This window comes from Triturus cristatus, chromosome 9, assembly GCF_964204655.1.
Source record: "Triturus cristatus chromosome 9, aTriCri1.1, whole genome shotgun sequence".
NCBI classification, from domain to species: domain Eukaryota; kingdom Metazoa; phylum Chordata; class Amphibia; order Caudata; family Salamandridae; genus Triturus; species Triturus cristatus.
The window spans coordinates 650,062,336-650,071,624 of record NC_140592.1 but is presented as its reverse complement, the minus strand read 5'-3'; positions in this window follow the sequence as shown (position 1 = coordinate 650,071,624).

Sequence of the window (9,289 nt, the reverse complement as noted above, 5' to 3'; positions counted from 1 at the left end):
CAATTGTAGATAGTTATGATAAACAATGCACTTATTTATGCAGTCACTTATATACATGTTAAACATAGAATAATGTAAATATAATTAATATATACATTTGCAAAGCAGAACTAACGAAAATCTATATCTTTAAAAACATTATTATTATACATGTTTATACAAAGCAATACACATATACAGGTATACAAATATACAGAGGGATATGCTGCATATTTATGAGTATGGTGGTTATGTGGGGAAGAGCTAATTCTTGAATAGTCTTCTGAAGATAAGGTGGTTATGCACGAATCTTATATTTGGGGGTAAAGAGTTCCATAATTTGGCTGTTTGAATAGAGAAGAATGTGTCACCCATGTTTTTTTTGTGTACGGTGGGATTTTGAGATGAGGTGCCACTCTAGACCAGAGGTTCCTTTGTATTTTGTGATTTATCCTGAAGAAGAGCGGTCCTGTTCCATGTATCGCTTTGTGGATGATACAAAGCAGCTTGAATGATGATCTTCTGGCAACAGGTAACCAATATAGGCCTTTCAAGGCAGGAGAGATGTGGACTTGCAGTTTTATATGCAAGAGTAGTCTTATAGCAGAGTTGTAAATCAGTTGTAGTCTTTTCATAGTTTTTAAAGGTGATCCATGGTAGAGGCTATTGGCGTGATTGATTTTGGACAGAACAAGAGAGATGGTAGCCTGGACCATGTGTGGGAACCCAAGTAGGGGAAGATGCGTCGCAGAGTTTATATATTAACAAAGCTTGATCTTGCTAGTTTGTCCACTTTGACATTCATTGATAGCTTGGATTCCATGGTCATTCTGAGATTTCTTACTTCCTTTGATACTTTAGGCGGTGTTCCCAGATCATAAGCTATGCAGCGTGTGGGTCACAATTTTTCCGATCGCCGCACGTGAATACTTCCGTTTTGGAAGCATTCAATTTGAGATGGCTCCATGTCATCCATTGATCCATGACTCTGAGACAACTGAAAATGTGTATGTTTCCAATGTCTTTGGGGCATTCCAGTTGAAGGAGTATTTGTGTGTCATTTGCATATTTATAGCATGTGAGGTGAAATTGATTGATCAGTCCCAGAAATGACTTCATGTAGATGTTGAAAAGAAAGGCCCAACTCAGTCTGCACCAATGGTGTCATATCTGGAAAAACTGGAAGCAACTGCAGCTCCAAAGAGGAATCAGATGGAAGTGGAGACCTGGGTGACTTAGCTACTCTCTCCATGACTTATTTTCTTCTTATGTTTGTGTTTCCTGGAAGATCTAGGAGGTGAAGAAGTAGGAGATCTTGAACATGGATGAGATCTCTGCCTAATTTCTTTTTAGCTGGCCATAAAGAGTTTTGGATCCCCTTGCTTAATGGCATTGGGGTGAATACTCTGCAAAAATCACATGAATGGGTGTCCTGGTTTGAGCCTAAATAGCATAAGCAGATATCATGAAGGTCAGTGATGGACATCTGACCATCACAATCCCTGCAGGGCTTAAAGCCAGATTTTATTAAAAAAACACCTATTCAAATGTCAGGAAAAAAATTAGCAAGCTTGGACAGGGTCTGCGTTGGTGGCAAGGAAAAAGTGGAATTGCTGTTGTGACACTGTTTGGGTACTTTATACTTCAGTGATGTCACTGGGTGTTTGGATTTTGATGCTGCTATGGAGACAGTGCCCTCTGCTGGCACAGATGAGCTATTGCAGAATTATTTCCGGGTCTAGATGGGTATAAGGGAATGTTCACAAGGTTAGGAATCTGCAGGTAGAAGTACCCATCAGACATTATGTTATGTTGTGTTGTTTTATATGTTATGTTATGTTCCTACCCAAGAACCCCATATTACATCTTGAGTGGGGTCCCAGGTTCTTAAACTTGACACAAATTCCGTTGATCCATCCTCTTCCTTTAATGCAGTGCTGTTAGGTGAAAAATGGGCCTTGAGGTTTACAGTTTAACCACCTGGATCCTGAGTCCAGCGCCTTAAACGATGATTTGACATCACTGCTGTCAGATTGAACCACCAGGTGCAAATTAATAATGAGGCTTATTGTGAGGGGATAGTTGAGTGTTTCTGTCAAGACCTGCTGCACAGTACTAAACTCAAGGGTTTGTTTGTGACTAAAGTTGGTCTCACCTAAATAATGCCAAAAGAGAAAAGTGAACACTTTTATAAGAAAGGACATGCAGCTAATGGTTGTAACTTTAGTTTTTGTACTTGTGATGTTGTGAGGAAGGGATCATAGTTAAATGTTAGAATATATGAAAATACATACATGGAAATATCCACAATTCTGGGTATTATAGGGATAGTCCTTTATTTAGTGTGAACATGTTTTTTTCCTAAACCGTACAGTTATACAATTAACAGAAACCTTTACTCCAAAACATGATGGCATGGATTGTGATTCATGGCAGCGGTCATAAGTTAAACATAAATCTACATGATCACCTGCCGGTGCTGTCTACACTATATTGGGATGATCACACGCCCTGTGAAAGTATGCATCTGCGAACACAGGAGCAATGTGAAATGCAAGAAAACCACATCTAAAATGTCAACACACTACTTAGAAACCAAACACACCATTTATTTATTTCTATTCTTATGTAGCGCACAGCTACCCCCAACGGGGGTGTCCCGGCGCTTGCAGACACGGTGAGAGGTGTTTTAGAGTTATCATTTGTCAGAGTTTGTAAGAGTTATCAGTCCCTAGTTTATTACGGGAGACTGAAGAGCCAAGTCTTTAAAGCCTTCCGGAAAATCAGATTTGGCTTTTCTATTATGATGGGGCATAGAGTTCCATAAGATTGCAGTTTTGACGGAAAAAGATCGTCCTCCAATTCTAGATTTAGAGAAACGGGGGATGATAAGGCACTCATGGTTATTAGATCTTAGGATCCTAGACTGATGGTATTTACGAACTCTCTTTTTTAAGTAATGTGGGCCAATATCATTGAGTGCTCTGTAAGCGAGAGTTAGTACCTTAAATTCAGATCTTCTCTTGACAGGCAGCCAATGAAGACTGCGCAAGTGGGGGGATATTCGATGTCTGAGTGGAATGTTTCTAATGAGTCTGGCTGCCGCATTCTACTCCATTTGCAGTTTTCTGAGTGAGTATGCTGGCAGCCCCAAGTACATGCTGTTTGCATAATCGAGTTGTCATGTGATTACTGCATGGACTATTGTTTTTCTACAATCCATTGGTAGAAAGTAGAGGAATCTCCGGAGGGCCTTCATTTTCCAAAAGCAGGAAGAGGAGACTTGGCTTATTTGAGTCTTGCATGACAAGGAGGTATATAGTTTGAACCCTAGATTCCTGGCAGATGAGACTGGAAGGGGTGGAGGGTTGAGTTCTATAGGCCACCAGAGATGAGATAGTGGGGGAGAGGGCTGGTTTAAAAATAACACCTCTGTTTTGTCTGTATTCAGCTTTAGGCAGTTAGCTGACATCCAAGTTACGATGTCCAGAAGACACTGCCTAAAGTTTGAGAAGACAGCCTCTGAGCAAGCTGTGAAGGAAAACACGAGCTGCGTGTCATCAGCATATGAAATAACATCAACTCCGTGTTTCATTACCAAAGTGGCGAGGGGGCAAGATAGACATTAAAAAGGGTTGGGCTGAGTGCTGAACCTTGAGGTACTCGACATATCAGAGGACGTGAGCCAGAGGTGTGGGGATGTAGCTGTATTCTCTGTGTGCGGCCTTCCATGAAGGAGCTGAACCAAGCCAAGACGGTCCCCGTTACTCCTAAATGTTGAAGCCTGTCTAGAAGGATCTTATGAGAGACTGTGTTGAATGCTGTCGAGAGATCCAATAACACCAGCATCGCACAGTTCCCTTTATCCATAGTTTCCCTAACAGTTTCTGCTACCTCAAGTAGAGCCGTCTCCGTGCTGTATCCTGCTCTAAATCCCGATTGGGTATCATGGAGAAGTTTATTGGATTCAAGGAATGTTGATAACTGTTTTTGTACTTCCTTTTCGAGAATCTTAGCAGGTACTGGCAGGAGGGAAATAGGTCTAAAAATTTTCAAAATTGTGGGGTCTGCGTTCTCCTTTTTAAGAATTGGTTGAACAATAGCAGTCTTCCAGCTAGATGGATAGATGCCAGTTTCCAGCGCGGTGTTCCAAAGCTGGTTGAGGGCCGGATTGGGCAGTGGTGCTAATATTTAAAAAAAACCTGGGTGGGCAGGGGTCAAGTGGGGAACCAGATTTAGTTTTATCCAACTGCTTGAGAGATGTGGCCAGATCAAAGGGGGTAAATTCATACCAAGTTGTTATGGGGGGGGGAGGCAATGACATGATAGACGGATCCTTGGCAGGAAAGGTTCCATAGATGTCCTGAATCTTCTTCTGGAAGAAAACTGAAAGATTTCACAGAGTGTAGCAGAAGGGATGATGTTACTTTTCAATGCCTCTGGTTTGAGAAAACCCTGCAGAATTAAAAAAAATTCTTTAGAAGAGTTGTCAGCTGATTTTATTTGATTAGTGATATAATCTTTAATCGCATTATATTTTAATTTGTGAAACTGTTTTATTGGCTTTCTATATGTGTTTTTGGCTTCATGGTCATAGGCTAAGCACCATAGCCGTTCAAGTTGTTTACATCGGCTCTTTTCTACTTGAAGTGCAGGTGTAAATTATTATACCTACGGTGGACATTTATCGAACAAATGGACTCAGAAACCACTCCGTTAGAAAAAGAACAGTGGTGGGTCTTCCGTCTTGGCACACACACAAGGGACCTTAATGACGATATTCCATGGTGGGAAATTAAGCAGTCTATGTATATTTTTCCATCTAGCAATTACTAGTCATACCACCAATAGTATGCTTTATTTATGAACATTAATTGGCTCCCTATGAGACCTCTCTTCAGCAATAAAACACTGATCTTGTGTTACATCAATATTTTTGCAAAAGTTCGCCCCTCAATTTTGACCACTTATTTGATTAATATGCACTGATACATGTGAATAACAACCAACCAGGGAGATCTGCCACATTCGGCCTTTTCTTCCTGTAACAGCAGAGGTAAAACTGCACATCCCCGATTTTTCCGATATTAGGAAGGTTTTCCTTTCATGATCGAGAAATGGCTCAGCATATTACTCATTTTTAACAAAGTACTGATCACGACCCTTTTCTTTGGTAATTAATGTTGCCTCATAATTTTAATTCTCATTTCAAACCTTTCAGGTCACACCTGACCGGTCTATATGCAACCGCGAACCCCAGTTTGTATCAACTAACCAACCTGGAATTTGTGCCATATTCAGGTGGCCATTTTGTAAACCCAGCATTCTAGTTTCATGGGCGAAGCATTACCTTGAGCCCGGAAGTTAGTTATTCCAAGGTAGGCGGCCATTTTGGAGGTTATCATTCTAGTGATTAGATGAACATGCATGCGATTGCAGAACAAACCAGTTATAAATACCGGCGCTCTGCAAACACTCATTGTTCATCGGAGCCACGGGCAGGCAGTGTCTCGGGCGAGAGAGATGCTTTGAAGAAGTGAGTATGGCATAGCCGATCCCCCAGGGCAGCATATCCAGATATACTACCATTCTACTCTGTATATGTATGTATCGATTTTTTAACTTTGACTGAATCCTTCCTCTACCCACAGTGTTTGACTACAAGCGCTCCTCCACTCCCATGTTGAAGCTCATGGGGCCCTAATTAGGCAACGTAAGTGTACGTTTCCTGGCAGTTTTCATAAAATGCTGAGAAACTATCACATTGTGTGTTTTCTCTCCTGTATAGATGACTACTGACACACAGCACTTATGCATTATAAAAGGGCACCGATCTCTGAAAACAGAAATTACATTTAGCGTGTATGTTTCTTGCTATATGTATTTATTGTCTTGTACATCTTGATCAGAACTTCAAAAGGGCAGCACGATATACACGTAAACATTACGATGAAATATCGTGTATGGGGTGAAAAATATATCACCTTTTAAACCTTTCGCGAGTGTGGTGAAGGGGTGTTTTGAGTATATCAGATTATATCTTATGATTATTAACTTTGGAGCTCATTACGATGGCGTAACGATCACCACCGCCGGGCCGGCGGTGGCAATAGTTACGCCATCGTAAGGAGAATTACCCCCACCATATTATGATGGCGGGGGTATCACAGAGGACGGAAAGTCCGTCCGCTGCCTTTCCACCGGCAGGCATTCGTCACGATTGCCTGCCGGGCAGAGCAGGGGCTACAATATGGTGGCAGTGCCTAGCAGGCACAGCCAGCCATATTAGCATGGCGAGTTATAAAGGCCTTTATATGGTGGCAACACCGCCATGTAAAGGCTAGCGGGGATTGTGTTTAGGGGACCGTTGCGGGCCGCCCTTGTGTCTGGGGGAGGTGGGGTGCACTTGGGAGGTACCTATGGTAACCCCCTACATTTCTCTGCACCAAGTGGCAGGCACCGTGTGGTACCTGCCATGTGGTGCAGCGAATTGCCTGGAATGCGATTTTAACATAATGGCGGGTGCTGCTGTCAGCAGCACCCGCCACAATGTTAAACAGCAAAATGCGACCGCCATGGTGGCGGTCACATCCTAATTCGCAGTGCGAGACTGCCGCATGTCTAGCGGTCGTTCCCAACACCGCAGGGATGGCCGGCGGACTTAGGTCCGCCCGCCATCCTAATAAGCCCCTTTATTCCTCTATTCTTCCAGATTGTTTTTAAAGAGAATACCAAGTAGGTATTGGATGAATGTATTTTTGACAAAGATGCATATTAGCCTTTGACATTGACTAGGCTGACCACACTAGGTAACAGTCAGAGTGGTAAAAGGGATTAACATCCTGGGTCCTGAAGAGAAGCTTAGGGGTAGGCTTTGAAACATGTAGACCCGTGAGGAAACTGCCCATTATAGCACTTTTTCCTCCTTTTGCCCACTTGTATTAATACTAGCTATAGGGAGTATTAAAGTTTAGTTTTCCACACGGCCAGGTATTTTTGACTCATTTATCTTCTGCCCCTTATTTATTTATTTATTTATGGGTTTGTACCGCGCTGGACTCGACTCCCGAAGGAGTATCTCCGCCCCTTGAGACGGCCATATTACAGCGGAAGAGGAAATCCAAGCAGTATATCTTAATAGTTCTGAAATAGGAAGGTTTTTAATTGTCTCCTAAAAGGAAGATGATCGTCACATAGCCTCAAAGATGTAGGGAGGCTATTCTATAGGGTTGGACCAGCAACTGATAGGGCTCTGTCTCCCTGTCTTGCTTTTTTTACTCTAGGTACACATAACAGAGCCTGCTCACTGGATCTCAGAGAGCGCATGGGTACATAGGGGCAGAATTTGTTGGAAAGATATACAGGGCCTCTCTCATGTAAGCATTTATGTATAACACAGCAGATTTTAAACTTCACCCTCTGTTTGATAGATAACCAATGCAGCTTGTTAAGTAAGGGTTTGGAAGGAGTACGAGGGGGCCGATTTAGGACAAGGCGAGCAGCGGTGTTCTGGACTACCTGTAGTCTAGAAGTGACTCCTTCATTTGCTGCAAACAATAGTCCATTATAATAATCCAGCCTACTTAGTGCTAGAGCCTGTATCACAGTTTTTCTAGTTGAATCTGGCAGCAAAGGGAAGACTCTCCGCAGCAAACCAATAATGTGGAATCAAGAGCCCACCACTTGGTTGCCGTGATGTTTTAGGGAAAGCTCCTGGTCCAATCGGACCCCTAGATTTTTCACAACCTGTCTAGGTTCAGGGACTGGGCCAAGGTCTTGAGGCCACCAGTCAGGAGTCCACAGGAGTTTGGCCTCCCCGAACAGCATCACTTCCGTCTTTGCTACATTGTATTGCAGGAAGTTAGATGCCATCCAGTGAGCCACTGCTTTCATCCCCTGGGCAAAGTCATTCCTAACTTTGGCAGTAAGGGTTTTGAAAGGAAAGAGGAGTTGGGTGTCATCTGCGTATGACACTGGGATAAATCCATGGGATCTCATGATGTCTGCTAGGGGGGGGCCACATAGATGTTAAAAAGAGTAGGGCTCAGACAGGAGCCCTGTGGTACCCCCTTAGAGATCTCCCTCTCCTCTGATCGATATATCCCCAAAGTGACCCTTTGAGTGCGGTCTGTTAGGAAGCTCCTCAACCAGGCTAAAGCCTTGTCTTCCAAGCCGATGTTAACTAGCCTGGGGGTCATGATGTTGTGTGACACTGTGTCGAACGCCTCGGACAGATCCAACAGGACCAGGACAACAGAGTAGCCTTTATCCTGGAACATGTGTAGATCGTCCGCGACAGACAACAAGGTGGTCTCAGTGCTGTGTCTTGGCCTAAAACCTGACTGGGAGGAGTCTAACCCACCTGTCGTTTCGATATAGTTTGACAGGTGTCGGTTTACAAATTTCTCTATTATTTCACCCAAAAAGGGGAGAAGTGAAATAGGTCTTAGATTAGACAGTTCCGTCCAGGGGATTGCAGTGTTTTTCCTCAGCGGTCTTACCAAAGCCCTTTTCCAATCTAAGGGGACCTTCCCTGTACTAAGAGAAAGGTTAACCAGATTCTGAATTTGCGGTCCTAGAACGTCTGCAAGCATGGGCATAATACGTGCAGGAATGGAGTCTAAGGGGCTGCCACTCTTAATTTGAGAAATCAATAAGACTACCTCTTCTAAGGAAATAGGGGGGAAAACTTGTAAGGCACTGAATAGGTTGTACCTGTTGTGTGATCTCATGAGAGATATTGTTTCCTCCTGCAGCGCTTATGTTTGAAGCCATTATCCTGTCATAGATCCCATCTATCTTCTTCATAAAAAATAGAGAGATCTCATCACAGAGATGCTGGGACGTAACCTCTGCAGTCTCACAGGCCACTGGCTTGGTAAAAGTTTGTAAAATATTATACAACACTCTAGTCTTTCCCAGCCGCTGTTAGTTGCGCTGCAATATGATTTTTCCGGGCCGTTCTAATGGCCTTGTGATATATCTTAAGAGAAGTTCTATGCTGTTCTTTATCATGAGGTCTTTGGGACTGCCTCCATAACTTTTCCAATTTTCTGTTTTTTTGTTTCAAAGATCTTAATTCCTCAGAGAACCAAACTTCTTGCTTATTCGCCATGCGCGGTTTATGTACTTTCTCCGGGATAATGGCATTGATTACTGCTCTGACCGTCTCCTCAAATCTGTCAAGGGCAATTACTACGTCCCCTGTGGAATTCTCAAACAGGAAGGTTTTATACTTCTCTCTAAAAGCTTCCATGGTGAGTTTATGCCAAGGTCTCCTCTTACTAGCTAAGGCGGTCTGTGTTCGTGG